Genomic DNA, 8,974 nt, shown 5'->3' on the forward strand with positions numbered 1-8,974 from the left:
ACACTTCTGACATATTTTTAGGAGAGACCAGACTCTGGAGAAGGACATCATGCCAGTTAAAGTAGGGGTGAAAAGGAGGAAGACTCCCAATGAGATGGATTAGTACAATGGCAGCAGCAATGGGTTCAAGCATAGCAGCAATTGTGAGGATGGCACAGGACCTGGCAGTGTTTTGTTCTGTTGTCCACAGGGCCACTATAGGTTGGAACCCACTTGATAGCACCTAACAACAACAATGGCCTAAATATTGAACAGTGCAGGAAACATCAAAAGAAAATGAGTGGAATACTGTAATTTCTTTTCTAAAGTTTTATCTCTTTCAAATAAAAGTCACTATACCAGAAACTATTGGGTAGTATTCAGCCATTCATCTGATAGCTTATGATCAATTATCAATGGTCCTTAACCAAATGGTATTGAACCACGCTGCACTAAAGGCATTCATGACAAGGTTCTAGGAATTGATGGAATGCCAATTGAGATGTTTCAACAAAACTACAGTAAGTATTGGGTAAGAAAAATAGCTAGGCGTCTCAATTAAAAAACACACACATACACACACACAAAACTACAAAAAACTCATTATAGAGGAAAATTAAAACAGACATATTATTTTGATTTGGGGATTTTTCTTATTCAAGAAATCAAGTTGTTGTTGTTGTTAAGTGCCATCGAGTTCAGTTCCGACCCATAGCGACCCTGCATAAGGTTTCCAAGGAGCGACTGGTCAGCTTGAACCATGGACTTTCTAGTACAAACCATAAAATGTCCTAATCAGACTTCAAAAGCCTAGCAGAAACTGTTCTTTGCTGTTGTTGTTAAGTGCCATGGAGTTGGTTCCAAGTGACTGGTAGGTTTGAACCACTGACCTTGTGATTAACAGTCCAGTGCTTATACTAGTGTCACACCAGGACTGATCTATAGAAATGTCATTTTGTCTTACCCTGCTAGAAAAGGATACATGGTATGGCACTGTGGCTTAATGTGCTGGACTGAGAGGTTGGATTAAACTGCAAATTCAGTGGTTTAAGCTCACCAGCCACTTCTAGAAAACCCTGTACAGGGTCTCTCTGAATTGGAGTTGATTCAACAGCACTAAACAAGAACAACTAGAAGAGGATAGTCATCAAACAATTACTTCCTAATTTAAATCTCAAAAAGTCTAATGGCTGCAGGTGAGTTGTTGTTAGTATTGTTTTTAGGTGCCACCTAGTTGGTTCTGTCTCATGAGTGGCAGGCTGGTTTGAACTGCAGACTTCGACGTTATCAGTGAACTGCTGACTGTGGGGTTAGCAGTTCAGTGCTTATCTTACAGCACCACTTATTGTTATGTGCCTTGGAGTCAGTTCTGACTCAGAGTAGCCCTGTATAGGGTTCCCAAGGAGTGGCTAGTGAGTTTGAACCTTCTGTCTTGTGGTTAGCAGCCCAATGGGTATCTTGCTGTCCCATGCCAGGACTCCACATTACCACCTGGGCTCTCTTAAATACTTTCCTTAAAGATAACTACAGGTGTGGCACTGTAGGATAAGCAATGGATTGCTAAACATAATGTCAGCTGTTCAAATTTACCAGCAGCTCCTTGTAAACCTTATATAGGATTGCTATAAGTCGTAACCAACTCCAAGGCCCTTAACACCAGGGTAACTAAAATGCCTATTGTTTGATTGTTGTTGAATTCATTTATTAAACATGCATCAATAAACCACCACTCTTTATACTTAATTTATGAAACAAAAACTTTTCTAATTATATCTTATACTAGTCTCCAGGAGAAAAACGTATGATACACACTGGACTGCATACCACAAGGTCAGTGATTCAAGCCCACCAGCTACTCCATGAGAGAAAGATGAGGTTTTCTGTTCCTGCAAAGATTTAAAGCTTCAAACCCTGCAGAAGGTCACTATTAGTCAGAACCAACTTGATGACACTTAGCAATATCAACAAGAGGAGAAAATGTGGTGCTCTGGTGTGATGAGATAGGATAAGCACTGGACTGCTAAGTGCATGTTGACAGTTCAAACCCGCCAGCTGTTCCTCACAAACATAGGTTTGCTGTGAATCAAAACTGGCTGATGGCACTAACAACAACAGGAGAAAATGCACCTACAAATGTTCAAGTAATTTAGATATATTCAAAAGGGAGGTACTTGTGGAAGAAAACTAAAATTTTACATTGTATTGAACCTAATAGAAGCAGAGATATTGAAGAGAATGACTAGGGAAAAGCAATCTTTCAAAATAATCATCTCTGGTTTTTAAGACTTGGGTGTAGACATCCAGCAGAACATAGCTCTGAGTTTACTAAATTTATGTCCTTCCTTTGAATAAAATTTCTTTCAAGAAAATTGAGCTAGCTTGTAAATTAGAGAAATACCAGAACGAACTTAATTTTTCTTCTAATTATCACAACAGAAATTGGAATGAAATGAGTGTATGTGGGTGTGTTGAAGATTAGATTAGGCGGTTTAAAATTTTACATGAAAATAGGATTACTGAGAGTAATCACTAATACAAACATATTGAAATTACAAGTACATCTAATTATTTTTTAAAGTTTGAAATTTTTCAAATAAGAGTTCTCCTTAATGTAATTAGATATTGTAGCTGTTCAGGTTTGTTGAAACATGTTTCTTATTCTTTTTTTTTTTTTCTAGCTTTCTTTTTTTGTGTGTGAAACAAAAGGATTATGGATGCTTTAGAGAGGATCTGGGAAAAAAAACACAGCAGATCTAAATTCCTTTCATCTTCATCTTAGCAAATCTCTCCCCTGGACAGGACCAAGAAGTACTGAGGCTTTTCTTGCTTGTGAAGAAGTCCTAGTGAACTAATCTGCTGAGCATGGCATGAAAAGGCAGGAGCAAACCCCAGTTCTCACTTCACCCTCACGCTGTTGGATGCTGTTGAAAGAAATTAATCTGAGCAGATTTAGGATTTAGGGCTTTATGTCCATATGGATTGGCAGTTGGTGAGACCTCACTATTAACGGTGCACAATTAATAAATAATATGTCTCTGTTTGCTTCGGTAGCTGTTCAAGCAATAAAAAGCCTATAAAAAGATTGCTTAGACAAAAGCTCCACATATGGGCAAGGTCTTGATCCATGTTGGATGTCTTCCATTCAGGAATCCCATTTGCATTTTGCATGGTACATTGCCTCCCAAATACCAATTTGTTATTCGTTTTACCAAGATGGGCACAATGACTTAGGTACATTTATTAATAATTCTTTTACATAAATAAATAAGTAAATAAATAGTACAAAATATTAGAAACAATAAAACACATTCTATCCTAGCATGGCATAATCTTATAAACATGCAGTTATAGGGTGACCCTTTAACTTGTCAGGGTACTTTTGTTCTTATGCAAGATTGATCACTTAAATCACTTAAACCCTGATTACAAGAATCAAATTACATTTCAAAATTAAAAAATAAAATTTAATTTCAATTGTCTCTTTTATGGAACCTATCTATAGAAGATCTTACCAAGGAAAACTGCAATCCCTGCAATTCCAAGAGATTTTTTACTTGATTTAAATCCTGGGACTAAAATTGAAGACACCAACTAATGAAGGATTCTGTTAAAATAACTCATTTAGCTGAGTTATACTCAAGGACTAGTAATCTGTATTTGTGTAATCTGAGTCCAAATTAAATCACATTTAATAAATGGAGTCCTGAAGTGACGCTGTGATTTAATGTGATTGATAGCAATTTTGGTGATTCAACCTTACCAGTAGCTCCTCGGAAACCCTCTATAGGGAGGCTATGAGTTGGAACTGACTGGACAGCACTTAACAACAGCAATGATACATTAAATGGTATACTTCAATTATGTTTATTTTGTACTAGAAGCTGCACACATGAAATACTTGAAACATGTTTAAAGAAGAAAAATCACAGTTACCTCTTGGTGTGGCACTGTAGGATAAGAAGTTGACTGTTAACCACAGGTGGATGCTTCAAACACACTAGCCGCTCCTTAGAAACCCTATATGGGGTGACTGTGAGTCAGAACAGTCCTGACAGTACTTAACAGTAACAACAACATACTAAAAGTAACTTTGAGAATGAACTGAAATGAAAATAAAATAAAAGCATCTGTATACTATGACTATATCTTCATCAGAGCTGCTTAAATATTACGGACATATGGCGACATTAAAGAAAGTGGTATTACAAGGATGTCTTCACTTTCTCGTTCTAAAATTCCCCTAGGTGAAAGAAGTGATCTTTGAGTACTTGCCTGCATTTTCTTTTTCTTTAAATAGTTGTCTCTCTTTCTTTTTTTAGGCAGGTCTTTCTCTTTCCAAGAAAGCTTATATGGCACTGCTGTTACTGTTACATGAGTGACATTTGGAAATATTGAGCATAATTCAGCTTCCTTTGAAATTGGTCACGGCTTTTTCTATAAGAAACTCAGTTTAATGCATAGATGGTAGTAAATTTGCCAATAAATCAGGTTATTTTGGATTTAGTAAATGAAGTTCCAAATCGTTTTGTACTTTTTGTTGTAATATCCTGTAATACATACAGTTAATACTTGTAAGTGTTCTCAAGTGTTATGTATTTTTTGAAAAAATAAGTACAATAATTTTATCATTTTGATTTATTGAATTTATTCACTGCCAAAAATCTAGGCAAATGAGAAAATAAAACTATTAGAGGAAGCAAAACAATCAACCTTTGAGCTTCTTTTTCTAGAATAATACTTCCTGGACCTTCAATAAACAATTATTAAGATAGTTGTTATATTCTCTTAGAAATGACATGGTTGCTTACAAACAAGACTTCATCCAGGATTTTCCCAGATACCTGAGAAGAACTTTTCTTCAACTGGGCCACATCCTAGAATTGAAAGAAATTGCATTTTATATTGTAATGTAGATTTAATGTCACCCTGGTAAAATGTGGCAGGTTTGGAACATTGTCAGTCATTGATTTACTGCTTAGCTGTAGAAAAACCTTTGTGAACAGCACCCGCAGGACTGGCATAAGTGTTTCTTTATTGTCAAAGTGTCACAATACAGCATCAGGTAGCCCCTAATCTTAAAAGTGATTTATTTTAAAAAATCCACCCAGAGATTAGTTCAATTTTATCATCCTAAAAGCAACACACACAAAAAAAAATCCTTTAAATTATATCCTCTATTTTTTTTCTGGTCTGGACAACACAATGCACAACAGAGCAGTTAGCTCATAAAAAATACCATACGTTATGAGAATGTTTTAAATTTTCACATTTTGTTTATTTTTTATTGCTCTTACTTAGGTCAACATGTGGTACATTTGTACAAAGCCTGATTGTCCACATATTTAATTTTTATGCCTCCTAAAACCATATATTTTAAATACAATCCAACCAGCAGGAAATGATCGGACTGTACTAAATATTTTAATATTAGCCTGAAGTTGAGAAGTGAAATATAAAAGGAAAAGTGGTTTTAGAGCCTGTGACATTTCACACTCTTCCATCAGTAACAAAGATATATATAAATCAACCTTCTTGGAATGTAATCTGGGAAGTTTTATATCCTAATTCCAATGCTATGAAATAATTAATGAAATAGGATATCTAAAGTCAACAGCAATGAACATAACACAAGAGTACATTTCTTTAAAAAAAAAACCAAAAAACTAGCTCCTTTCCCATTATTAAAGGAAATGATTGTTACATGAGCAAGAACACAGGTTGTTTATTAATTTCCATCCTATATTATTGAGAACATAGTGGTTCATGAGATAAGCACTGGACTCAGCAAAGTCAGTAATTTGAACCCACTAGCTTCTCTGTGGGAGGAAGATGAGTTTTTCTGCTTCCACAAAGATTTAAAGTCTCAGAAACCTTATACAGAGTCTCTGAGTCAGAACTGACATGAGAGCACTTAACAACAACAACGCATTATTTTTATACGTTGGAAAAAAATAAATTTATATAGCCCAAAATTGTAGGGCTTTAAAGAAATCACATTTATCCCCAATTAAAGCATAATTTTCACATCTTTTTTCTCTGATTTGTAAACTCTTTGAGTTATATAATGAAGTTTTGCAGTCCTGATCATCCCAATCATGCATTGAATGAAAGGTTGATACAACTCTTGTATGGTAAGCAGAAAACAACCAAATAAAAACTTTTCAGAAAGATGTCCAGCAAAGATTTTAGCTCCAAATTCTCAATCTAGGTTTTATTTGAAGGAATGAAATAGTTTACAGATTGCTTTGCTTTTAATAATTAAGACCAGAAAAGAACTGATGCATCTGAATTGTGGCATTGGCAAAGAATATTGAAAGTAACATGGGTTGCCAAAAGAACAAACATATCTGTCCTGGACACGATGTAGTCAGAATGATCTTTGGAAGCTAAGATGGTGAGGCTTAGTCTCATGTACGTAGGACATGTTGTCAGGGGGACCTGGTTACTGGAAAAGGACATCATGCTTGGTAAAGTAGAAGATCAGTGAAAAAGAGGAAGATCCCCAATGATAAGGACTGGCCCAGCAGCTGCAACAGTGTGCTAGAAATAACAATACTAAGGATGGTAAGCATACTGGGTAGTATTTCATTATGTTGTGCATGGGGTAGGTATGTGTTGGTGCCGATTTAATGACCTAACAACAAGAAGTCATATTTGGGGGCATTATGAAATAAATTCTAGAAAAAGAATAGGCATAAAATGCCAGTTACTGTAATCTGTGCTTGAACTATTTCCACTGTTTTTAAAAAGAAAACTACCACTGGAAAATAAGTTATTTTCCCAAACACTTTAGTCAAATAGATTGAAGTTTATCCCTTGAGACTACAGGTTTCTGACAAAACCACTTGAGGTCCATGATTATAAAGGGCATACACCCGCTGAGATCTCTATCTGTTAATTCAAGAATGTGTACCTGAAGCCCATTCTACCAAATATGCACAAATGGTTTACAGAGGCACCTTAGAAGACAATCCTGGCTCTCTCTACTGTAAAGAATATAGCCAAGAAATCATGTGGATCCATTTTATTTTGTAACACATATAGTTACCATAATTTGGAATCAACTGGAAAAATCATTAACCAATAACAACTTCTTGTTAGAGTAAACTAGTTGCTTGATTAGCTAATGCTATGAAGTTATGTGGTTCCCAACCACACAATGCATACATACATAATTTTCTTATTGTTATTGTTGTTAAGAACATAGGTTTCAACAGATAGTGACCCTGAATAAGGTTTCCAAGGAGCAGCTGATGGGTTTGAACCATCAACCTTGTGGTTAGCAGTCCAGTGCTTATCCTATAACACCACACTCAGACACTGTCATTGAATTGATTCTATATAGGCTTTCTGAGATGGGAGTAGAAAACTTCATCTTATCTCACAGAGTGACTGATAGGTTTGAACTGTCGACCGTGTGGGTTACAGTCCAGTTCTTATCCTACAGTGTTACCAGGGTGCTTCACTTTGTGTTTGACACTAGTTTAAGTGCTTTACATATGCTCTTATTTAATCCTTAGCAATTTATGAGGCAAGTATTATTTTTCATTCCATTTTGTAGATAAGAAGACTGGGGCATAAGAAGTTGCCAAAAGTTAAAATAATGAGTGAATTATTGAGCATTTGAAAAAACCTGAGCCATATGAAATTATATGAAAAACTAACAAACATATCTAAATACCCACAAGCTTTTTAGTGAATTCATCCATATTTAGACATGCCATTAGTTATTTTTTGAAATGATTAATCTTATTACTGAGTGTAACACTAATGGTTGCCAATATATCATTGAAAACACCCTTCCAAATTTTAACCAGATTTTGCACATCTTAATATATGTCACTTTGCTATCATCTTTTATATACTTAAAAATAAATAAAACACATTTCCTATCTATATTTTAAGAAGACAAAATAAACAGTATTAATTGAATTTTGACTGCTAGTTGAATCATATTTTTAACTATATTTCGTAGCATATTGTTTTAAATAATTATTGTATATAGTTTATAACTCATTTAGCTTAGAGTCTAAGTTTTTTTTTTTGTTTTTTTTTTAAGTGTCACAGAGTCAGTTCCAACTCATAGAGACCCTGTATAGGGTTTCTGAGGAGAGGTTGTTGGGTTTCAACCACAAACCTCATGGTTAGCAGTCAAGTACTTATCCTACAGAGCCATACCAGGACTCCTTGGTGGTGATAGTGCTGGTTTGTCACTGAGTCAGTTCCAACTCATAGCAACCCTGTATAGCCCCATCTTTTTCCTGGTAGATTCACACTACTGACATTGCAGTTAGAAGCACTGCTCATAATCCACTACGTTCCTTCAGGATTCCTTTGCTGTTTTTATTAAGTGTCATCGAGTCGGTTCTGACCCTGTATAGCGTTTCCAAGGAACTTAAGACCTTGTGATTCACAGTCTGGAGCTGATCCTAGAGCACCACAGCAGAACTACATAGCCATTCCAAGAAGAAAGCATTTCAATATCTATCTTGATGTACTATAATGTTGGTGATAGTATAATATCCATACACTTACTAAACAGACCACTTATTAAAACTATTATTCAAATTCATGCACCAATCTCTAAAGCCAATGATGATGAAATTAAAGAATTTCACCAAACTCTTCAATCTGAAATTGATCAAACATGCAATCAAGATATACTGTTGATTCTGTAGATTAGAGTTTAAAAGTTGGAAACAAAGATGAAGGATCAGTAAATAGGACCTTGGTGATTTGGTGATAGAAACGATGCTGTAGATTGCATGACACCGTTTTGCAAGAGTACCAATTTATTCATTGCAAATATATATATATGAAAGATGAGGCTTTCTACTCCCGTAAAGATTTACACCTTCGGAAACCCTGTACAGGGTCGCTATGGGTCGGAACCGACTCGAAGGCACTTAACAACAACAACAACATATATATATGTCACCCATGGTGGACAGGTTTCAGATGAGCTTCCAGACATAGACAGACTAGGAAGAAACAG

Source organism: Chrysochloris asiatica, unplaced genomic scaffold (assembly GCF_000296735.1).
Source record: "Chrysochloris asiatica unplaced genomic scaffold, ChrAsi1.0 scaffold00185, whole genome shotgun sequence".
Lineage (NCBI taxonomy): Eukaryota > Metazoa > Chordata > Mammalia > Afrosoricida > Chrysochloridae > Chrysochloris > Chrysochloris asiatica.